General features: G+C 32.8%; 1 long non-coding RNA gene across 1 annotated transcript; it reads left to right on the top strand.

Moving 5' to 3' along the window:
• The first annotated feature begins 3,421 nt into the window (after nt 1-3,421).
• On the top strand, nt 3,422-7,302 carry LOC143074400 (uncharacterized). The gene is made up of 4 exons (XR_012977835.1): nt 3,422-3,524; nt 4,328-4,840; nt 6,709-6,880; nt 7,234-7,302. It is a non-coding gene; the product is annotated as an uncharacterized LOC143074400 (long non-coding RNA).
• The last annotated feature ends 19,454 nt before the right edge of the window (nt 7,303-26,756 follow it).

The raw sequence follows: 26,756 nt of genomic DNA, 5'->3' as shown, positions 1-26,756 counted from the left end.
GTTGTCGTTTGTTCATTTCTGTCATATGTGTTATTGTAAAATGCTTAGTTATGTATTAGGCCTATATCATTTTAAAGTGAGTTGTTATATTTTTTATGTCGGGGTCTTGTATATCCGCCTATACGGTATGGATTTTAATTATTTCTGAAACCCTTACAATTTTCTATTATTGCTTAAGCTTCATTTGAACTGTGATGGTTAGCTGCCTAATTGGCAATCCATCTACATCTATTTTTTTTCTTATGTCAGTTTTTTTTTTCAGCTTGAATATTACAAAAATAAAGACGATGTGGTGTGATTGCCAATGAAACAGATTTAGAATTTAGTGGACAAAAGCATTCATAGGTCGTCGTATGGCCGTCAACACTAATACAAAATCATACCATATACTCGGATATATCTTCATATCGCTTTTCTAGTATACATGTATCATAAGTTAAAGAGACCAATGGAATTTTCAAGATTTTTAGAAATATTAAAAAAAAAATTATTTGTTTTTGGTAAATTTGAAAAATCTAAAACAAGTCATTAAATTGGTGTTAAAAGTACTTTATGTGCAGCACCGCCAAAACTACAAAACTAAAGATGGAGAAATACTTGAGCCTTAACTATTCTATGGTGCATATTCATGCCTTTTCACCTGCTTTATTAAAAAAAATCCTATTTCAGTCGTCCATTTATAGCATAAACAAATGTTTAATTCTGTAATTTGGTCGCATTTATTTGATTTTCGGTTGTTTGTACGAAAGTATAGCTTTCAAATATTGGGACCCTCACACAAAATGTTCTTAATGAAAGACAACTGAAAGTCACTCCAAACCAATTGTTTCTCCTGAAATAGTCGGAAGTAACAAAACGGCCATTTGTTTATGAACATTCTAAACGGGAAGTCTGCAAATTCGAAAATCAAAAGCTTAAATACATCAAACGAAAGGTGTAAGGGAAGCAACTATTTTTTGATAGTCATAACCATAACAAAGATATGTTTGAACTACGGTGTGGTAAAAAAGAATAAGATTCTTTTAAATGTGTCTGGTAGATAAACTCATCATAGATACCAGGATTCAATGTTGTATTTACACCAGACGCGCGTTTCGTCTACAACAGACTCATCAGTGACGATCGAATCCAAAAAAAAATCGAAAAATGTGTGCAAACTTGAAAGCTGAATCCTGTGATATGTAAAAATACATTTTCAGTGACTTTTTTTTTCGATCTTAAATAGGTCCTTTTCGTACTCGAAAACAGTTATAACCAGCTAGCATGGAAAAATCACAACAACTACTCGCTTGTAACAAAACAATTCGTAATTATGATACATCTCTTTTTGTCGCTAACTTATGACTCTGAATTAATACTATTTGTAGATTTTAAAGAGAGGCGAGAGATACTAAAGGGATATTAAAACTCATAAGTTGAAAGTTCTCTTACAACACAATGGCTAAAAATAAAAGGGACCAAACGACAAAAGCACACAAAACAAAACATAGAAATCTAAAACCTGAGCATTACGAACTAGGAGTGATCTCAGGTCCTCCGGAAATGTAAGCAGATATTTTTTAATCCATTCAGTTTTATAATTTGAAATATAATTGATGTAGAACATTAAATAAATCTCATGTTAGTGTGATCATTTCCACATTACTCTACAATAAACGTGAATAACATTTTGCAGCAGTGGAAACTTAATCACGTTGCTAAAAATTGAAAAGCGTGAAGACATTAATTCTAAAATTAAAACAAAAAAAGAAAAAAAAACTTTCAGTGATGAAACATTGAATTGTTTCACAAAATATGTCACCAAAACAATTTTTGATTTAAAAATATAGTACTTACATTAAAATTAAACAAAGGAAGAGTTTAGAATGTAATATCTTCAACGGTTCAGTAAAGTGTCTAAACATCTTACGGTGTTTATATTTCACAACTAGTTCGCTATGCACGTGTCTGTGTAGACGTTTTTAATTCTAACAAACGTAATCTATGTATTACTGGTAAATTATTAAGCCAGGGATTTCGTTACCACAAATTACTTAAAAACTTAACTAAATTCTTCAATAGATATAAAGATTTTGATTTGCACATCCTCATTTCTACGGAAATGTTGTTTATCGTGCCTGGAAATTTAGAAACGATCCTGGTAAACTTATAGACCCTTTAATAAATTTATCATAATCTAACTTACCAATTTAACACTGTAAGTAGATCATTGAATATTGTTTTTATTGGTACTTATATTGATTTTGTTATCAGTAAATTAAAAGCAAATTGAATATTATTGTTATATACATATACCCATTCATGGATCTACAATCTGTCGATACCTGTAGCTTGGCATTGCACAAGGTCATGTTTTTCTCTGACTGAATCCATTCGATGTTGGATGTGTACTAATTGATAATTTATTCTTAGATGCATGATATGTTTTATAAGGTGTTAGTAGCTTTGAACACAAGCAATCAGTAACTGCAAGTTTTTTTAAAACTTTTTAATGAGCAATGTTTCTTAGAGTATTTTGACAAAGCTGAACCTAACCGGTTGTTAATAGCGATTTTTACTTCTAGTGCCCCTTTTAAGATTTTTTTACATATAGCTCTAACCGTTTCGTGGTGTTTATGTATATGTAAAGCTTTCTAGTAGTAGTGTTTAAGCGTTCATGTTGAAGGTCCACATAAGGATGCGCTTCTGAGCCTCCAGTGTTATGTCCAGCCAAAAATAAATCCCGTAAAAACAAAATTGAATACAATTCTAAACAGAAATTTAACGGCCTGGTTCCAAAATAAAACGAAAAACAAGTATTGCATACGGAAACTGACAAAATTATAATAGATATAAAGTTCGATAATGTTGCTGCAATATATTATATATCATTGAGTGTAATGTGATTAAATTTGAAACCATAAAAGCAGTATGTCTATTATCATAAAATGCAAGGAACAGTACGTATGATGGATTAAAACAAAAATGCCAAAAAAGCCTGGACAAATTTCAATATTTAAACTTGAAAGAGCATATAATCATGTCAGAAAAATCGTAATAAATGTAAGCATCAAACATAGACTAAATGGTTCATATTTATTCAATCTGTTTGCTCTTTATTTATCAATTGTAATTAAAACTTTGATTGATTCTCAATGTTTTTAAACAATCAAAAAAGGTATTACTAAATTTTGTAAACAGAAAAGGGTATGCGTTCGTATCACTTTAATTATTTATTTAGTATAAACTTTCAATGGGTAAAACATACATTGTTTTAATTGTGAAATTGATTAATGTGAACAATTCAATTATGATTGGATACTTTTTGGTTTTACCTGATATTAGATATAAAACAGATATGCTAGCAAATAGTTGATGACATAATTTAGGTTAAATATCTAATCTATTGTAGGTTTTTGTTGCAGATTCATCAAAATGTGAAACTTTCATAGATTAAAAAGAAATCAGTACAGAAAAGATGATGACAAATACAGAAAAGAATTGGAGATTTATATTCCTTGTGTACTCAATCTTAAAGGCTTCTGGTAAGTCAAAAACAATTAATATATATAGGAAGATGAGGTATGAGTTCCAATAAGACAACTCTCAATCCAAGTCACAATTTGTAAAAGTAAGACATAATGTGAAAAGTTCAGATCTACGTAACTTCGTGATACTTATCGTTTTCTCAGTTAGAAACTCTAAGATTGACGAAACGCAACAATGCTGGAAAAAAAAGAACACGCATGTTTGAGATAATGGTCATATTTGTGTATGACGTTAGTCTTATTACGCGTCTTTTTTTTAGCCGACAAAACTGCCTCGTTCAATATCAAAATTGATAATGTGTGTATTTGTCTATTCAATTGCTAATCCTATCTGCTTATGAAGTAAAATTAGTCGTGCAATTTCCTATTTCAACTGAGAGGGAATTCGCATTGCGGGTTATAGATGCATGGCTAGAGATGCTTTTTTTCTGTCGCCACAACAACTCCATTTTGCATTTCTACGATTCCCTCAAGTTTATCTTTCTTTATATTTGTTCATTCTAAATGGATATACGAAATTTGAACATCGATTAGCTTCTGTTACCAATTTTTCATAATAATTTTGTTTATTTTTTCATTTTGTTTTGGAATTTGTTAATGTCTCACTGAGAAAATTTTAAAATTCATACTTATGTTTGCCTTTTATGAATTTTAACTTTCTTATATTAGAGGGACATATGATATTTTTTGGTTTTATTTCATTATTTTTTTTCATAACTTTTTTGATATTGTCTAAGTCATATTCGTTTCGCTTTGCTTTAATTATTGTTAAGGTTGTAATTTGTAATTAATTGTTTTAGCTGTAGAAGTCATGATTCCTATTAGTACGCCAGACATTGGAAACGAGGATGCGTTCCATACCGCAAATATACTGGATTATATTATAGATCTAGAACCGTTCGGAGTGAAGGCTAAAGACGTAAAATCAATCAGGTTCGACGTGAAAGCATGTGAAAATACATTCCTGATTTTATCAGGTTCTAATGACCAAACACAACCTATGTATGAAGTTATCATAAGTGGCTATGATAATTCATACGCAATCATAAGACGTCGGAATGACGACTCTTTGACATCTAATAGTCAACATTGGATTGGAGTTGTAGAGTTGTTAGATGACCAGCGACAGAGTTGTAGCAGTTACAAATCATATTGGCTCAGTTGGGAAACTGGACATTTAAAACTTGGAGGAGGAGCTATTCTTAATAGTGATGTTATTGTAGATGGGACTGATACAAATCCCTTAAGGGTTAACAAAATCTTTATTTTCTCTGGTTGGGGAGATACAGCGGAATGGACCATTTATGTGAACCGTAAGATTTTGTTTATTTTCTAGTATAGATATTATATATACACATGGCATGTGGATTATACGTGTGGAATACAAATGATTAAATGTATCATGCATTTTTTTTAATGTGATGGAAAAATTAATACGATTGTTAAATGCTGAAATGTGTGAAACAGTGAACTTCAAAGAAAAGGGCGAAATTTGAAACAGAAAAAGAAAATATTGAAAGAACAGATGAAATATGCCTTAGAAAATGATAAAATTACATAATCAGCTGCTGTCATATGTTCCCCTGACACATCTCCATCTTATTTTTCATCTTACTATTTGTTTAAGAAAGAAAAAAACACATTTGCTATCTTTTGTATCTGTTTTCTATACATACAAAATGTCCATAAATGTCAACCTAAGAAAATGCTAATTTTAAAATACATTTTAGTTAAATCATTAATTTTCTGGTTGGGGACATTCAGCAGAATGGACCATATATGTGACCCGTGAGATTTTGGTTTTTTTCCTGAACAGATATCATATAAATGCTATAGCGTGTGGACGGTACATGTTGAATACAAATGAATAAATGGCGCGGTATATTAAAATTCTTTAGAATGTAATAGGAAAATAAATGCAATTGTTGAATGCCGTCTGGAATGTTTATGAGTGAAACAAAAAAGGGCGTAATTGAAAAAACAGTTAAAATATGATATAGAAAATGATACAATTGCATACCAATGATAGTCAATGGCATGTTTTAGATTCAAGAACTAAAAAAAAATACCATTGTGAATCATATGCAGGCATGGGGTAATCGTAATCAGTAATCGTAACCAGCTGCAATCGATTACATTTTGCAATGTAATCTCATATAATCAGTAATAATGCAATTTATGATTACAAGCAATCGTAATGTAATCGATTACAGTGTGAAAAACTGATGTTATTATGATTACTTTTAGATTATTTTACGATAGCATTCATATGATTACTTTTGATTTCAAATTTTGTATATGAAAATAGTATTTGATAGACAAATAAAAATAAGAAGATTTGTAGCATGATTGAAAAATTATCAAACTAGTCTAGTCTTCACTTTGATGAACCATTGTTCAATGTGATTAATCATATTATCTATAAAACATGACTGTATAACAAGTTTAGTACAACCAAGTTGGGCATGAACAATGATAAAGAGTTAAGATGTCACATTGTGGGATTTATGTTGTAAACCGTTAACATGAGGAATTTATTTTTCTAAACGTTTCATTGTGAGACAGAGTTCTTGTGATACAAGAATATGCATTGGATGCATTTTGTGTTTCTTGATGAAACACTTCTATAATTTTGGTATTAATTCATACAAATTCAATAGCAGAAAAGAGTTAGTTCTAATTAGACATTGATGTGATTGAGCACCAAATTTTATTTTTATTACATTTTTCTAAACATTTTGATTTCCATAAATATTTTGATAATGTTGCATTCTGACTGTCTCAAGTACTGAAATTTTTCAAACAATTATATACATAATGAAAATAAACTACTGGTAAATTTATTGATATTGCAATTAAGACAATTAAATTTTAATACCATAATTTTTTTTCAAAAAGAATGCAAGTAGTGATTAACACCCGTAAAACATGCATATCAATGAAAATTACAGAACGGGAAAGATGACGATAAATTCATGGAAAATTGGAGATTTATGCTGGCATATGTTCCCATGACATATTTCCGTCCTACTTGTTGTCTTAAAAACCACACATTTGCTTTCTTTTGTATCTGTTTTCTATACATACAAAATGTTCCTAAATATTAACCTAAGAAAATGCTCATTTTTGAACAGTTTAAATTTAGTTGCCATATACTTTAAATAGTATCTTATATTTGTAGTTGACAATCGATTCAGTGGATTCTATTCAGGCTGTGGTCTTCAAGACGTTCGTGCAAACATTGATGTCTTATACTCCAATTCCTGGTCCAAAGCTAATTGTGCAGTAGCATGTGGTCGTATCGACATCTGTTTGGGATTTAATTATGATAGTACCACGACGTCCACAAACAGGTAATAATTGCATTGAATTTAAATCTTAATTCGTTCGACTAAATTTTAAATGCTTAATGCTTAATGTTTCCTGGTTGGAAAGAAAACAATTATTCTCACTGAACTAGTTTATATTTTCGTTTACGGGTCAGCTGAAGCCCGCCTTCCTTCGCTGTGTTGAAGACCCATTGGTCATGAGCTTTGACTGTTTTCTGATCTTTGGTCTGAGTGTTGTCTCTTTAAAACATATTCCTCTTTTTCATTTTTAGTTTTAACGATTGACTTTCGAATATGCAGCTTTAATTTCATCTATACATTTACTTGTTGATCAACATAGAAGCTACTATGTTCCAAGCATTATACATTTTTTTCAGATGTGAGATATTAGGAGCCACATCGCCTGTTTCTGCAAACTTTCCCCAAACACACCAAGCGAATTGGATGTTTTACTCAAAGTGCTACGATGACAAAGGAATGTGTATTGGATGCTTTTTCTAAATAATATTTTTTATAAAAAAAAAACACTTATAATTTTTTAATGATTAACAACACAAAAAGCAGCTTTTTTAATTTGTTTTGTTAATGACACCCATATTTTTTTTAATCGCTCATATCTCAATGAAATCCGAAAATCGAATGATTGCTCGAAACGTTTGTTAAAGACATTGCAACCTATTGGCAGTTGTTGTAGGTGTTGTTTGAATGCGGGATCCTGTATGAGTTTCTGAGTTTTATTCATATGTTCTACTCATTCCTGCTTTGGCTGACTACAGATCAGATTCGCCTGTTTCAATGAATCAACTGATCTCCTGTAATCCCGAATTTTATTTAACGAAAAGTACATCTCGAATAATTTCTTCCATGACATTGTATTGCATTGGCTGTGTGAGACTGTATAAGATATTCAAATGGTGAGTGTCGGTGTACGTCGGCAGAAATAGATTCGCCATACATGCGTGTATCGCCCGTACTATTGTATACGCAGTCAAAAAGGCTGAATTGACTAAATAGATCAGACGACCATTCTAGTGTCTTAAGATGGAACAAATATGAAAAACATATCGTTTGTGACGCGAGAATCAGACATATCTCAAATATTCAAATTCCGACATATTAACACTGGTGTAAGAGTAATGACACAAATTTATAGAACAAACTATGTTGGTCCCTTTAGAAACCTTGCTCCCTATTCCGATAATAGACTGATGCATACGGTAAAAGGTTATGACAAGTTCTTTTAAATGTCTATAAAATTTGTGGATAAATTTAACCAAAACAAGGAAGATCTGCTGTTTACATGCATTCCTGTTACATTACATGTTGGCTATATTCAGAGACAGATTCAATACATTGCATGGTTTAATGAACCGAAAATGAAAAACGAAATATACCAAATTTTCACCATTCCAAAAAAGAACATACACAAAAAAAAACTGCACACCAAATAAAACATAGACAATTCAAGACTGAGCAACACGAACCCCACTAAAACCTATGGTGATCTCATGACCCCCGGAAAGGTTACAAGATCCTGCTCTATTTGTGACACAGTTGTGTTGCTTATGCAGATACAAAGCAGGTAATAAGCCTGAGTCGGTTGGTCACATTCTGTGAAAATTAGGACGGGATTGCGGATACGACAAAACATGGTCGTATCATCTGTGAAACAGATATTTCATAACGGTCAACCAACTTGTGATTGCATCCGTTAAATGTATGAAGGGATGATTTCAATTTTACCACTTGTGACTCTTTGATTGATATCTTCCTGGTGAGCAGCAAACCTCTATTATGGACATATTGAAGGCAAACGCAAGCCTGTTTTCAACCTACTTCATTGGAACTGTCTGATAACAACTTACATAATCCAGATGATAAAGAAAACAACCGGTAGTTATTCTTTATCATCGGATTTATCCAAGTTTGATAATCCCAATAAACCGGTTTTCTTTAGTAAGTGACTTCATGGTTTCCGTAGTTTTATTAACTCTTTACTTACTCATGTATTCATTTCTTCAATATATATGGTGAACATGGAACTGAATGTGCTGCCGCATTATGCTAAGAAAAAGTAAAATCACAAACACGAAAAATCTGAACTCCGAGGAAAATTCAAAAAGGAAAGTCCCTAATCAAATGGCAAAATCAAAAGCTCAAACACATCAAACGAATGGATAACAACTGTTATATTCCTGACTTGGTACAGGCATTTTCTTATATGAAAATTGCGCATTAAATTTGGTTTTAAACCTCTAACTTATATGACAGTCGAATCATATTTTATTATATTTTATTATATACTGATATATATATGCAAACAGACAAAATAGGTACAAATGTCAAAAATAGTGGTACAGCAGTTAACATTGTGCTATAATCACTATAAAAACAAACAAATGTGTAACAAAGAAGCACAAGATGGCATATAGACCAAGCATACTATCAAAAGAGATCCATTGTACATTTAGAAACATCATCAGCTCAGTAGTCAGTACTTCGGTACTGACATGATTTAACATACCTGTTTTTAAAATTGTCTGTTTATAGATTTTGAAATTATTAAGAAACTAATGTTTCAACTCCCTCAGGCAAGTTGGCTTTAGATGAATTTGACTATTTATGTTAGGTATTTATGAAATATAGCTCTTAAACGGTTTCGGTACTTATACATTTTCGGATTTCAAATATTTGGCTTTGAGCGTTCCTAATGAAGGTAAATCCAGAAAAGCGCTTCGAATGCAAGAAATTATCAACGTGTTGTTTTCATTTTTTTAGAAACTAATTTTAGATACCAGGATTAAGAAGGTGTACGCTATACAAAAGACAAAGAGACAAAAGACAAAATACTTGTCAGTGGCGCGGAAATCTGGAAGTAAAAAGAACGAATAAAGTACGAAGTTGCAGAGAACCGATCGAGGACCAAAATTTTCCTAATTCAGCTGAGGCAACCTATTCCTTGGATAAAAAAGTATTTCGAAATATTTTGGACCTCTCTTATCACCAGCCCAGTAGTCAACACTTCGGTGTTGACATGAATATCAATAATGTGGTCATTTTTACAAATTTCCTGTTAACAAAACTTTGAATTTTTCAAAAACTAAGGATTTTCTTATCCCAGGCATAGATTACCTTAGCCGTATTTGGCACAACTTTTTGGAATTTTGGATCCTCAATGCTCTTCAACCTTTTACTTGTTTGGCTTAATAAATATTTTGTTATGAGCGTCACTGATGGGTCTTATGTAGACGAAACGCGCGTCGAAACGCGCGTCTGGCGTACTAAATGATAATCCTGGTACCTTTGATAACTATTATGAAGTCAGATTTCTCTGATTGGAAGAAAGACTTGATGAATATATATTTGGTTATAATTTAAATGCTTTTTATATCAACTCAACTACCAGTGATTCGGCAGTTTAGCAATTTAATGTTATATTCAAAACAGTGTTATACCTATAGGTAAATTGAATACTAGTATGATAAGTTACCTTGTTTAAACCCAATGCACACAATTATATAACATTCGTTATCAGTGAGGTCTGTGTACACTTTGTAGATTCAAAAATGTTATTGCATTAATAAAATACCTTATGTAAATAAAATGTCACCACTTTCATATTGATTTATAATTCGGAACTTTGATCGAATAGTATGTTAGCTATAATCGAGAAAATATCAATGTGTAGCTCTTTAGAAACTTTCAGTTATGTGTGGGTGTTGTTTAAACGAATTATCAACTATATACACGAAACTAATAGACTTATTCTCATTGTTTAAAAAAAGGAATATACTGTTTATATGAAGGGGCTTTCAAAAGCACAGTTTTTATAAAAGGAACGTTGTCTTACAATCATGGATTTGACCGCAGAAAGTTTACGTCTATCGATGGTAATGAAGGCATGTGGCATATCACTGCCTTTAATAAACTTGCACCGGAAAGAGAGAATGTATTCCTACAATGTTATAAACGTTATTAAAAATCTAGAAAATGAACCTACGGTTATCATTGCTGGAAGCGCTGCTGAAGGTCTAGGAATGATATATGATCCGAAATTCAAACATTTGTCTTCAAGTGATACAGATATCATCATAATTGGTTATAAATTTAAGATATATGAGGATATACACGAAAAAGGATATGTTGAAGCCATGTATCCGAAACTAAGTCATGTTCTTCGAGTGCCTGATAGTACAAATCCTGGTTATTCAAAATTAGCTGTTTCACAAATAAGCAAAGATTTAGAAAAACATTGCGACTTCCAAGACAACAAAGTTTTCTTGAAAAATACCATGAAAGAAAAAATAGTTGAAACCAAAAAACGGCTTCAGACAACTTTTAGCATCCATGGTCCGGCAGTCAGTGCCGATCTTCATCCTCGAAACTTAGCTTCATACTTTGAACAAGAAGGTGGAATGACACCAATTAATATTGCAAACTTTGAAAAGGACAGTAGTTATGGTATAGATGACACTGATCTTGTTTTCTGTCTGAAAGGCGAAAAATGGCCCGATGAGGCGTCTGAGTGGCAGGTGCGAGAAAGGATTTCAAAATGGCCAACGAAAGAGTTGCAAAACGAAATAATCAACTCGGGTTATTTTCTTGCTGGAGTTGGAAGTAAAGAATCAAATGAGAGTGAAATTCAATGGAGAGTGTCCTTTAATAAAGCAGAACTGCTACTTATCGAGTCTTTCAATGAAACGCAAACCCATTGCATTATGTTTCTAAAACTGTTGAAAAGCAGTAGGATTTCGAAACTAGCTGGTAAAAACATAACCTCTTATACTATGAAAACTTTAATGTTTTGGTGCATGGAAGAAAAATCAGAGGAATTTTGGAAATCATCAAACTTAGTGCGTTGTATTTGCTTTTGTATTTCGAAATTAAAAACCTTTGTCGAGAAAGGGTTCCTCCCAAATTATTTCATTACAAATCGGAATCAGTTCAATTCGAACGAATTCACTCGGGAAATACAAACCAAAACAAAACAAAGTATAGAATATTTTCTTGAAGACCCAATAGGTGGCATCCATTTACTTTTATCAACTTACCAAATGTATGAAAATACTCCACTTTCAACACTGAAAATTATTAGTAAAGAAAAGTTCATTGAAGAATGGCTGAGAATAAGAATAGCAATGGCACAACAGTTTCATGGAACTAGTGTTCACTCATTCTTGAATCTTTACGATGGATACAACATTCCTAATGTTTATCTGCGATGTACGAAAGTGCTTGATAAACTGACTTCAATAAGTTATGCACAACCGTACATGAAACTATTGCAAAATTGCATAGTAGTTCAGCAATATATCTTAATGAAAAAAAGAAAGGAGTCATCTGGAAGAATTGAAAGTTCAGACACAAAAAACGAATATTTAAGAGGTATGATATCGAGTGTTACTGACCTTACACACACCAGCCTCCGTATTGCTACGTGTTGTTTAGATGATGGTGTAAAGGATGAATGCCTCAAAATTATACGAACTGTGACAATCAACCAAGACAATCATCTTTTCATGCAAAACTATAGTCAGTACGTTAAACAAATTCTTAACCGCACATTCGAGCGGTTTCAAAACCTCTCACGTATCGCCAAAATTCAAGAAATTGCAATATATAATAGAATTATTGAGCAAGACTTGATTATCCAAGATCCGTATAAAACAATAGAAGAATTCGAACACTTCAAGACAGAGGGATATGAGATTAGTGGGTGTAATTTATTCACTCTTGTTTGGGAGAGATGTTGGTTTGATGTTACATTTATGACTGCAGAATTGCCAATTTTACCAAAACCAGCGGCTTTGGAGTTATGTATTGACTATAGTCAGAAGAAAATTAGTTTTCAACCATTCCTTTATGGACTTCTTCTTGAATTTCTTTGGCATGCAAAGAATGGTTCTCCAAACAGAGATAGAGAATCAGTTCTAGAAAAAATGAATAACTGCGTTTCAATTATACCAACTGAACAAAAGTCTAGAGGCTTGAACTTTATTACCTATTGTTCTTGCTTACAGAAAGATTATTGCTCAGCCTCTAGACACTTGATTGAGTCATTCAAACTCAACCCTGTCAAACATAACGTTGCATATCTGTATATCAAGTATATTATCAATCTTTTGCGGACGATTTCGTCCAACCATGACCATTGTATGTTTTTCTGAATAAGGTAAAGCTGTTGTAGATATGTTGATGGCTGATTGTGTTTGTGTATGTCTATATTTAGAAACTTACGTTTGTATTAAAATGAAAACTATTAATACTTTCATTTATTACCAGTAAGTTAACTCTTGATGCCCAAATATGGTGTTCATGATAAAAAGAAACCAAGCAGAGAATATAAACAACGAATAGGAACCTGATATGAATTAACAGATGCAATACGCTGTTTTCATGAAATTAGGAAACTGTATAACGACGTCTATATCGCTTTTATTGTAATAAGCGTATACGTAGCAAGCAGAGAACGATGTAGGAGTCCGGGATCCGTCACCTTGTGTGGCTTCATATATGGTTTGTGAATAAACGTTTTACAGTTTTCTCTCATAACATTGCATAATTTGCAACAACCGACCGGCCCACACCCATTCTTTTTAAAATCCTGAATCCAAACATCTAAATCTGGTATGTTTGTTGTTTCATTGAGATATATCAAGCATCTCATATTATGCATATTTCAACGATGAAGTGTCTGATTGCAGTATCATGAAAACAATAAAATTGAGAATGGAAATGGGGAATATGTCAAAGAGACAATCACCCGACCAAAGAGCAGAAAACAGCCGAAGGCCACCAATGGGTCTTCAACACAGCGAGAACAAGAATGTGTCCTCAGTACACGAATGCCCCACTCGCACTATCATTTTCCATGTTCAGTGGACCGTGAAATTGGGGTAAAATCTCTAATTTGGCATTAAAATTAGAAAGATCATATCATAGGGAACATGTGTACAAAGTTTGAAGTCGATTGGACTTCAACTTCATCAAAAACTACCTTGACCAAAAACTTTAACCTGGAGCGGGACAGACGGACGGACGAACGGACAGACGGACGGACGAACGGACGGACGAACGGACGCACAGACCAGAAAACATAATGCCCCTCTACTATCGTAGGTGGGGCATAAAAACCCGCACCTGTTGTCGTACTAGCATTACATATCATATGCTAGAGACTGTTTAAATGAAACTATTTCCATCAGATATGCACATTTCTAATTACTGATGCAGGGATGTTCCCCCCTTAACAATTGAACAATCTGATATCGGTATCTAATGGTTATGTAACAGTAGTTAACTGAATGCAACTTTAATATTGAATTTTCTTAAAGAAATTGAGAGTCTCAAATAATTTGTTGTTCACAGTTGTTCAAACAAACAAAAACTATTTGTTTATTTACTTAAGCTCAAGCGTAGTGTTCTTTGTCTTATTATGAAAACAAAAATTTAAATATGGCGGATGATCACATTTCTAATCAGTCGCTAATCAATAAAGTTCCGAAAAGAATTACAATCATTCGTTTTACACATGTTACATGAACTCAATTCGACAAGAGTTTGCTGTAAAAACTGTGAAGTATGTACGTGTCATCTTACTCTCTTGACCACATAGCCATTTAAAATTTTGGAGTGGTTATTAGACAATTTATGGCCTTTAAAATTCCTCAAGTCAAACAAAGAAGAGATCGACTTGTTATGTTGGTCTTATACAAATTAATAATTTCAATGAGATCATTGGATTGTTAAGAAAATGCACAAGTCATCATTTTAAAAGGACTGCATTTTTATTTCCAAGAATAAGTTAAAATACAACAAAATCGTAAGAATAATAATCATGTTGTTCATCTGTGTATTTCATATATCAGGAACGCCATATTTAGATTGACTCAAATAGTGAATATCTCATACTTATCTATGTAGTTGTTTAATTTTTGGAAAGAATACTCCTATCAATTAATAAAAAGTAAAATCACAAAAATACTGAACTTAGAGGAAGATCAATTGGGAAAGTCCATAACCACATGGCAAAATCAAATAACAAAACGCATCAAAAACGAATGGACAAGAACTGTCATATTCCTGACTTGGTACAGGCATTTTCAAATGTAAAAAATGGTGGATTAAACCTGGTTCTATAGCGCTAACCCTCTCACTTTATTGACAGTCTCATCAATTTCCGATATTTTTACATTTATGCGTTAAATAAACAGACACAATAAATAAAATAGTCAAAATATGGGTACATCAGTCATCATCGTTTAACAATTTTAAAAGGAACAATTTAACAGAACACAAAAACATCTACTATCTACGAACACATTTATTGATTTGAGTGTCTGACGTCAGAAAATTTTATACGTCACATAAATTTGTCGTTCAATGTGCGTACAAACAATTTTAAAATTTTCATGGGAATGTTAGCATACAGGGTTAAAAAATCAAAAGTATGTAAGAATAAATTTAAGCAATAGACCGAGATTTAAACTAGTCCAAAAGTTATATATAGAATTTATAAGAATCCAAAAATAGTTAATTCCACTACGCGATTGAATGATTTTGACGTTTGTGGTTCAACGTATATTGTAATTCATAATAGAAATATATCATAATCACATATAATAGAACAATATCATATTGACGGGATCTTTTAAAGTACAGAGTCACGTTATAGGAACAAAAGAAATACAAAAAGTCGCAAATACAAAACAAACCACAAAAAAATGAAAGCCAATACAAACACATTGACGAGATGTATAAGTATCGAGCCACGTGAAACGGATATCACATGAAACCATTCAACAGTAAAAGTAATAATAATAATAGAACAAAGACAAATGAAAGAACTATAAAACACGTTGTTAAGATGATAAACAACATCAGTACGCAGAATCTATACATCAAGACCATCGTGTATTATTTGAGAAGTTGATACGGAATATTTATCAACAAGGTCTTGGTACCTTCCGATGAACTTTTTTAGAAAAAGAACGAGACGTTCTTTGATATACCCCTGTTTCATCAACTTTCTACTCAGACACTGATGACGTTTTACAAAGTCTGAGTAGGAGCTGCAAGCTCTTGCATATCGAATAAGTTGGGAAATATATATCCCATATGCAGGTGAAGTTGGTATATTGCTACTAAGGTGGGGGAAATTTATAATTTCAAAATTAAAATCGTCTCGTTTGTCATCAATTTTACATCTTCAGTGAAGAGTTTCTTGAAACACACCTAAGCAAAGTTCCACAGGTGGTTGTAGATTTACAAGAACCACGGCATGACCCGGAAGTACATTTTGTTATGCATTTCTTCCATTTATAATCCTCACGTCGAATAACCTGGATTATAGCCTGTTGATTAATGCAGCTTGAAGGAGCTCTGAATGCAGTAGGAATGCAAGTTCCTGAACACGTGTTAACAAGAGTCGTACAGTCAGCGATGTGCAAAGACCTAATGTATTTAAACATTTATCCCACTGAAGTTGTCGTTGTCTACGAAAGCCATTAATATCTGTGCATTCTTGGGCTGAACTGTGTTCGACAAATGTGACTGAAAATCATAAGAAAATGATGAGTTTAATATCACAGTTTAAGATCAGGCAAATTATCATTCCGAAAAAACTCAAAAGAACGAACAGTGTTTACCATATATCAATAATTTAGTTTTTTTCAAGAAATGTTTTCAAGAAAATACAGATTTGGTGTATACAGCAATGAGTTAATCATATGCCGAATAAAGTAATCAGCAATGTCAAGTTATGAACCTTGGCAAATATCGTAACTGCATTGATGAACTCGAACAAACAACTCACGAAATTCATGCTCTGTAATAATGAATTGTACTCTTAATCATAATTTCATCAGGTGATGTCCCTTGTTGGGCAGTGAACTACTTTGGGCACGCGACAAAGACGTCTTATTAAAGGGGCATTGTATCTACGATTTAGACTAAAAAAATAAATAGGATGAGTTGTCTTTTTTCATTTTGTTCAATTTTGACAAAAAAGCTCAAAAACAAATTATACTTTATGGACATCAGATGTCCCTATTTTAAAATCATACACCGTTCTTAATAAAAAAAAACAGACATAATCAATTGAACTAAACATAAGATTAAATACGGAAATCGGAAGTTGTTTTTACAATAATATAGAATAATATATAACTTTTTATGAAAGATTTGAAAAATTCAACAATGTTAACATTATATGGATTTGGCTAGTTTAATATGTATTTTATATGTCATATAGCTCTTTAAATGTTTCGGTTCTTATACAATATCGGCTTTGAGCATTCCTTGTTAAAGTAAATCAAGAATGCGCTTCGGACACATGAAATAATAATTATTTAGCTATTTAGCGTATTGTTTTCATTTTTTTAAACTCCTTTATGTTCTTATAAAAAAAAATGATGATGACGGGGAAAAAGGGTTGTTATAGCAAATTTAAGAATAAAGGAAAAACTTACCTAGAAAGACCAACAGAATAATGAGTTTCTTCATTTCGTCTGTCAAAGTAGATCCTATTGATGCCACGTAAAGTTTTGTTGAAACTAAATGTATTTATACTCAAATGGAGAAAACAAATATATATTCCACGAGGTTAAATTGTGTCATGAATGTAAATTATATGGTTTAACCTGATTAATTTACATGGGTTTTCTTTATATTACTTCAAAAAAATACACTTTATAATAACTACTATATAGCAAAAGCAGAAATAAATAAATCAGAACTAAGCGACTGCATAAGGGCGTGTTGATAGGATCTATTAGTTGTAGTCTTCGTTCAAACAAAGGTTTCAGTCCGTTCGCTCGTATGAAGTAACATTTAGAAAAGCATCTGTTAATCGCCTTGTTTTCCTAGTACGGTAAAGGTACTCTAAATTCGTGAAAATGTTATAACCTTCTCAAACCATATAGTGACTATTTATATCATTTTATATAAAGCAATATCAATTGCAATAAGATAAACGGTACGTTAAATAAGAGTAAAACTGATTGGTCAAAACATTGCGAACCGACATCTCATATACGAGGATGTGTGAACTTTACAACCTTTCTCAACCCTTTTTATCTAAATGAAGTTTTTGAGTATAAGTGACCTGGTGATCCGGTATGTTTTAACGTGACCTCGCGACTAAGAGAGTATCTTATTGGAGACCCATTGTATTACATAGATGTATTTTTGTTCGGACAGATATAAGAAGATGGGGTATAAGTGTCAATGAGAAAACTTGCAATCCAAGTGTTAAAGTAAAACATTATAGGTCAAAGTACGGTCTTCAACACAGCTCGAGCCTAGGCTCATACCGAACAGCAAGCGTTAACGGGCACCAAACATGACTAGTGTAAAAACCATTCAAACGGGAAATCCAGAAAACAAGATGTTTTTTATCTGCCAAATTTACTTATCACTAAACTTTTAATACTACTTACAGGTGGATTTCACGTTTCGTTCCGGTTTGGCGACTTTTTATAGAATTAGATTCTCTTTTTGATCTTTTTGTGCCTTTGGATCTATTTGCACCTGAATATCAAATTACAGTCTTAATTAATGGCAGATACAAGGTTATAAAGATTTGTATATTATCTTCAGTTCGTTGACCTAACATTTCGCTTGCAGCAGCGACGTTGTTGTTTGGCATTAAATTTGGCATAAAATGCGCATCTGGTGCAGGAAATTTGTACAGTTAATGTTATTGCTACCACTGGGTCGATGCCTCTGCTGGTATCACCAGCCCAGTGGCCAGTACTTCGGTACTGGCATGAAAATACGGATTTTTTTTGTGTTATTAAAATTTTCTGTTACAAAATGTTGAAAATTTTTGTATTGTAATGTTGAATTAAGGAATGTATCTCCCTTATGCAAAGCTCTGGTTCCTTTCACGAATTTGGCTATACTTTTTGGATTATAGCTCTTCATCTTTTATATAAACTTTGGATTTAAAATATTTTGGCCACGAGCATCACTGAAGAGACATGTATTGTCGAAATGCACATCTGGTGCAGGAAAATTTATACCGTTAATGTTATAACAATAGTAATCAACGGTAATCAACGGTACCAGGATTATTATTTAATACGCCAGACGCGCGTTTCGTCTCCATAAGACCCATCAGTGACGCTCTGCTCAAAATAGTTGTAACGCCATACTAGTACAAAGTTGAAGAGCACTGAGGGCCCAAAATTCCATAAAAGGTGGGCAAAATACGGCTAAGGTAATCTATTCCTGGGATAAGTAAATCAAAAAATTCAAAAGTTTTGTTACAGGAAATTTAAAAAACACCATACATATAACACCTTGACGAACTTTCCCTGAAAAAAAATGTTTATCTGGTTTTCGTAAATTTTTATCAGTTGTTATCTTATAGTTCGGTTCTGTGTGTGTTGCATTGTCGTTTTCTTTTTGTCTCACTTCAAAGTTTCTGTTGTTTCGTTGTTTTCCTCGGTTTTAGGTGTCAGACCACCAATTAAATTTCCCTATTTTTTCAACCAAATTTTGCAATTTTCACTGCTTTCTAAATATTTAACTTCATAGAAACCAGGTATATCCTGAATTGTACAAGTATCAGCTTTCTTCATGCCAATTTTTTACATACCTTTTAAGCCTTCTAAGAAATAAACTGACCTTCAAAAATAGGTACTCCAATAAAAGCCCCTGGTTTTCTGGAAATTTAAGATTAGTACAATTTGAACTATAGAGCGCATTTATCCTCAATTATTAATGCAAACTCATAGACAGGTAAATTTTGGCTCAAATGGTCTAAATATATTTTTCTTTCATCAAAAGTTTCATTTCTACAAATTTGTTGGTTAGTCAAAGTAAACAAGGACAGCAAAAGCACTATTTTGTGTCAGAGTAGTGCTACTTTTACATACGTTCTAAATTAGAGGGAGTAATTGGTGGTCTGACATCTTTAGTTTGAAACCCGAATTTGTTTTCACTCCATCGATTCATGACTTTTGAACAGCGGTATACTACTGTTGCTATTCTTTGTTGAAGGTAAATTCAGAAGAGGGCCGAAAGATACCAGAGTGAAAGTCAAACTCATAGATTGAAAACAAACTGAAAACGCCATGGCCAAAAATAAAATACAAACAGACAAACAATAGTATAGAACACATACATGATGTATTTTTCACATCTGAGTGGAGTCACCCATGAAGAGAATAATAAATGTTTGCTTTATATTTTTTATTATTTTAAAAAGAGCAATTAGTTTGACAAAACAGTAATGGTGTCGTAGTAACAATTTTTTTAAGAGATGTTCTATAGATACAAATTTGGAATGAAATCTTTTTATTTGTGTCTATTTTTCAATAATCAAACTGATTAATTATCTCTGCGTTTTTTAATGTCTTTTCTGATTTAATTGACACAAGAAATAGTCTAGTCAAACTAAGATTTAACCTCAAACTAATTGCAATAGAAAATGTTTTAGTTCTAATCTATAGCATTATGCCCTTTATATACTAAGAAAAAAGTCCCATAAAATCAAACTTGCGGAAAACTCAAAATCAGCATTTTTAATTTCCTAAGGAAATTAACATTGGAACGGGAGATAACTTTGCAAAAATGAGTCTTTTTTTGGTCAATTTTTTGTTGTTTTTCTTGAAATTTATGAAAAGTATGATACTTTGATGGGGTTAGAAGTTTGAATTTGACTAAATTATATATCTTCTGCTCATGAAATGTACAAAACCGAAGTGTTATGGGTAAATTGATTTTTTTCATGCATTTTTCTTTTAAAGAAATTGCAAATTTGAAGCTTTGTGACCATTTTGAAAAAATAATGTGAAAATTTGGTATTGTTGTTATATGTAGATTATATTTTTTCAGCAACTTACTTACCTTAAGAAATATTAAACCACAAAAAGAAAAATACATGCTTAATTATTATTTTTTTATTTAATTTAAAATTCTTTACCTTGACATGTTGAAAAATTCAATAAATGGTCAACTAATGAATTACGAAATCTAGATTATAGCTTGATAAAAGATATGAGTTGTTTGTTATACTCTTAAAACCGCTAAAAAATCAAAAATCAATATATTCTGATGAATAGATGCCGTTTAGTTATAATTTTGTATCAATTTTTATTGATATTTTTGCCTTTTTTTGCAAGAGTTATCTTCCTTTTCAATGCAAATTTTCATAGGAATTTTAATTGTTGTTTTTTTAGTCTTCCTGAAGTAAGATTTATGGGACTTTTTTCTGTGTATTTTTGGGGTATAATGCTAAAGATTAAAACTTAAAAATCTTTTGTTGCAATTACTTTCGGGTTAGGGTTAAATCTATGCTAGATTGACTGGACTATAAGCTTTTTGCTGATAAATGATAACAATTCTATGTAAATATAGATTGTAGACGGGTTGAAATGTGATATCAGGAGAATCTCATTTAATACTGTATTATATTTATAACATTATCTAATCTCATTCATGTTGTAGGTTATTAATACTGATCGCCAGTTGAGGAAAGAAAGTTGCAGTTGAGGAAAGAAAGTTGCACATTTTTCTTTACCTATGGCAATGTCCCAACCACAAGAGCAATGTCCCATACAGTGCCAGTTGTGTGAAGGGGATCCGAAAATAAAATGGAAGTGTCTCGACTGTGACTTATTGATATGTAGTAAATGTAAAGATAAAATACATTCTAAATTTAAGTCTGAAAAGGAACATGAAATCATTGACATAAAGGACGTGGGCCGTCAAGATATGACAGTGGACCAAAAGAGCAAGGAAATGGACCAACAAGACCAGGAATTGGTGTCAATCTCTGGTCTCCAAACAGCTGGAGTAAGTAGTTCTCCAACTAATGATAAACTAATAAATGTTAAAGAATACCAAACCGAAATGATAAACATCTTTTTTCTAGCATTATCCTTCGATGGTTCATTATGGATTGGTGATGGAGCCAAGAGAGATTTATATTATACTTTTACATCACTACAGAATGTTCAACTTTTAAGGGACCAAGTGAAGGTCATATCTTGTTTTAACATGGTGATATTAGGTATAGCTGTTACACCTACCAATGATATTCTAATGGCTACAGGGACACCTAGCTTGATGCAGGTCAAGGCTGGATCAAATAAAGTGTCAGAGTCTATATACTGTGAGGATATGTCGAGAGACATCTGGAGCGTTCATGTTTCAAAAGATGGTAGAGTTATAATGGGTGGAGTCAGATTTGTTGTTGTTATGGATACATATGGTAGTTATCTAACACGGTATGAAAATGATAAAAACAAAAAACCTATATTTAAGGGACAACTTGTACATTCCATAACCAGTACGTCTAATGGAAATATTTTTATCGTAGAGTACTTTAATAAAGGAGTTATTATGTTAGGTAAAGACGATGTCATTAATATCTACACAGGACATCCGGTCTACAATTATTATACCAGCAGTTTTAATCCAATTTCCGCAGTAACTACACCAATGGACAATGTTCTTGTTGCTGACAATGGCAACCATACACTACACATACTGGATAGCAATTGTCAACTTCTGACCGTCTACAATATCAGGGACATTGGAATAAAAAGACCCGCCTCACTAGCTATCATTATGAACAGGCCCTTTCCAGTACTATACATAGGATGTGATGCATGCGAGTCAAATCCTAAGTCGGGAAAACTTTATAAAATGAACATAATGGAATGTTAAGTCTGTTGCCATTAACAAACTTTGAAATTAAACATATAAAGTATGTAAACAAAAAATAATAATAAAAAAGAACATATATAATGGGTCTCGCTTTTATGTTATTTTGCTAGTAAAGTGTAAAAGTTGAAATTAGAGTAGTAAAACTAAACATTCATATTATGGAAAATATATGTCAGTGAAAAAAACTAGAGGCTCTAAAGAGCCTGTGTCGCTCACCTTGATCTATGTGCATTTAAACAAAGAACGCACAGGGATTCATGAAAAATTGTGTTTTGGTGTATCTGTATCTGTATAGTACTGGAAATGAACTCAAAATACTGAGTAAAACTTATCCAGGAAATGTGTGTGCGCCACTGATGTCTAGTCGCGCGATATAACTGCCTTAAAACTTTCCACAGTTTTACAGTTCACGGCAGCATTTGGTAGTAAGTTCCAATCAATGATAGTTTGTGGAAAAAAAGAATGTTTATAAATGTCAGTATTTGATGATAAAAGTTTTATTTGTTTGACGTTAGAAGTTCTGGATGGTCTAGTATTAAATTCTATATGATGTTCAGTGCGGATGGTTACCAGGTCGTTCACTATTTTATACAGTAGTACCAGTTGTTGTTCTCGTCTTCGTTCCACAAGAGGTTTCCAACCAAGGTCTTTCATCATGGAGGTGACACTACTAGTACGTCTATAGTCTTTGAAAACAAATCTAGCTGCTCTTCTTTGTATGTTCTCTATGCGATTTATGTCTTTTTGTAGGTATGGGTCCCATACAGTGCCTGAGTAATCTAAGTCTGATCGAACTAGCGAGATGTAGGCAGTTTCCTTAAAATGTTTGTTGCAGTGTTCCGTCTGATGAATCCAAGTGTAGAATTGGCTTTGTTGCAGAATTTGTTTATGTGTGATGACCATTTCAAATTATCGCTAATAATTACACCTAAGTATGGATTTTCCTTGGCCTGCTCTAATATGTGGTTACTTAGTGTATAACTGTATGTTAGCGGGAACCTGCTACGGTGAATTGACATGACATAGCATTTACTGGCATTAAAACACATACCCCAGTCATTTGCCCAGTTGTCAAGTGAATCTAGATCTTTCTGTATTTGGTGATGGTGATCTGTTCGTAGATCTTACTTTACTAAACATTCTTGATGCTTACAATTATCTCTATCTATAATGAACTTTGCCCAGTATTTTCAGTGGAAAATATTTTGTAAAAATTTTCAAAATTTATGAAAATTGTTAAAAATTGACTATAAAGGGCAATAACTCCTTAAAGGGTCAATTTACCATTTTGGTCAAGGTGACTTATTTGTAGGTCTTACTTTGCATTACATTAATGCTGTTTACAGTTTATCTCTATCTATAATAATATTCAAGATAATAACCAAAAGCTGCGAAATTTGCTAAAAATTTCCAATTCAGGGGCAGCAACCCAACAACAAGTTGCCTGAATGGTCAGAAAATTTCCAGGCAGATAAATCTTGAACTAATGAACTATTTTGACCCTGGCAGATTTGCTCGAAATGCTTTGGTTTCAGAGATATGAGCCAAAAACTGCATATTTCTCTGTACTATTTTCAGTCATGTCGGCCATCTTGGTTCGCAGGCAGGGTCATCGGACACAATACTAGATACCCTCATGATGATTGTGTACAACTTTGGTTAAATTCATCTAAGTAGTTTCGGAGAAGGTTTTTGACAACGGATTGTCGGATTCATCTGAAAATTTCAGGGCAGATACATTATAATCTAATAAACAATTTTACCCCTTGTCAGATTTGCTCTAAATGCTTTGGTTTCAGAGATATAAGCCAAAATCTACATTTTACCCCTATGTTCTAATTTTAGCCATGGCGGCCATATTGGTTGTTTGGCCAGGTCACCGGACACATTTCTAAATCTAGATACCCCAACAATGATAGTGGCCAAGTTTGTGTAAATTTGGCCCAGTAGTTTCAGCGAAGATTTTTGTAAAAGTTAACGACAACGTACGCCAACTGATGAGAAAAGCTCACTTGGCCCTTTGGGCCAGGTGAGGTAAAAAGGTACAGGACCAAAAAGTCTTTGTGAGAAATAAGTGAGATGAGACAGTGCTTATATAACTGCGTACCAAAAATCGTGGATGTAAATGTTATTTCCTTTAAAACTGACTGAATAATAAACTTCATCATGTTAAATTTCCAAAAGTTTTTAAGGTCAATAGACTATGACTGAAGGGGCATGGCCAAATAATCTCCATAAAAGTGAGATTTGCCAATGTTTACACATCTGCATACCAAATATCATTGACCTACCTCTAATGGTTCCCCATAAACTGAACTAATCAAAAACTACTATATGTAAACTAAGCAAAACTTTGTCTGAGGGGTGGGGGTGGGCCCAAATAATCTTCATGGTAATGAGATGTACCAATGCTAATACAACTGCATACCAAATATCTTTGACCTACCACTTGTGGGTCACCCTCAAGTAGACCTAATAATAATATAAGACGTTGTTGACTCGGCCACCACTGCCTCCACAAAAACACAGCATACCTATGTCTCACCTTTCGACTGTCAAGACAAGACCAAAAAAAACAGTCTCATATGTTATCATCAATGTTTGTTAAAAAATTGAAAACACGTTTAATAATTTTATTGCGTCCAAAGCGCTTTTCTGGATTTACCTTCATCAGGAACGCTCAAAGCCAAACATTTGAAATCTGTTGATGCATAAGTACCGAAACTGTTGAAGAACTATAAGTAATAGGTTTGTTGTATACATAATGTGACAAAATAGCGACAAGCATAGTGCATGAAAAAACTCATTCATCTGTAATGACAAAATAGTTTCATAGTTCCAACAGGAACTTATCAAAATATAACTCATATTTGAGATATTTGTTCTCAAATGGACCCTCAATGCAGACAATGCATTCTACCAATCTACCATAGCAACTTGACTTAGTTCTGGAATATTCACTAGTTTTGAAGGATTTTTGTTATTTGAAATACATTTCAATAAAATTGAGAATGGAAATGGGGAATGTGCCAAAGAGACAACAACCCGACCATAGAAAAAAACAACAGCAGAAGGTCACCAACAGGTCTTCAATGTAGCGAGAAATTCCCGCACCCGGAGGTGTCCTTCAACTGGCTCCTAAACAAATATATACTAGTTCAGTGATAATGAACGCCATACTAATTTCCAAATTGTACACAAGAAACTAAAATTAAAATAATACAAGACTAACAAAGGCCAGAGGCTCCTGACTTGGGACAGGCGCAAAAATGTGGCGGGTTTAAACATGTTTGTGAGATCTCAACCCTCCCCCTATACCTCTAGCCAATGTAGAAAAGTAAACGCATAACAATACGCACATTAAAATTCAGTTCAAGAGAAGTCCGAGTCTGATGTCAGAAGATGTAACCAAAGAAAATAAACAAAATGACAATAATACATAAATAACAACAGACTACTAGCAGTTAACAGACATGCCAGCTCCAGACTTAATTAAACTGACTGAAAGATTATGATTTCATCATATGAACATCAGGCACAATCCTTCCCGTTAGGGGTTTAGTATCATACCATCATAACATATATGAGAAGAACATAACCCGTGTCATGCCAACAACTGGTTTTTTGATAAATGTGTTTAGTTCCGATGCAAAGACCCTATAAGTGAATCAATATTAACGCCAAAATATGCAATCTTTAATGACCTGACAACAGTATCGTAACTATATCCCTTCTCAATAAGTCTATTCAAAGGTTTTGTTAGTTTTTGAGGTGAATACCGACACCTTTGTGCTTTATAAAGAATATTTCCATAAAAAATTGGATGTGAAATACCTGAACGTATAAGAAGTCTGCATGTTGAACTATATTTACGAATGATTTCCTTATACCGATGATGAAATTTAGTAAATGTTTTGACTAGTTTGTGATATCGAAAACCTTGGTGTAATAATTTTTCAGTAATACATAAATTTCTCTCAGTAAAATCTAAAACATTGTTACATACACGAGCGAATCGTACAAGTTGAGATATATAAACACCGTAAGATGGTGACAAGGGAATGTCACCATCTAAAAATGGATAATTAACGATAGGAAATGAAAAATCATCTCTTTTATCATAAATTTTAGTATTCAGCTTTCCGTTAGTGATATAGATATCAAGATCGAGGAAAGGGCAGTGGTCATTGTTAGTATTAGCTTTATTTAAAGTAAGTTCAAC

The sequence above is a fragment of the Mytilus galloprovincialis genome, chromosome 5 (assembly GCF_965363235.1).
Source record: "Mytilus galloprovincialis chromosome 5, xbMytGall1.hap1.1, whole genome shotgun sequence".
In the NCBI taxonomy this organism is placed as follows: Eukaryota; Metazoa; Mollusca; class Bivalvia; order Mytilida; family Mytilidae; genus Mytilus; species Mytilus galloprovincialis.
The sequence above is the reverse complement of the archived record's forward strand: the minus strand, read 5'-3'. Positions and strand labels throughout refer to the sequence as shown.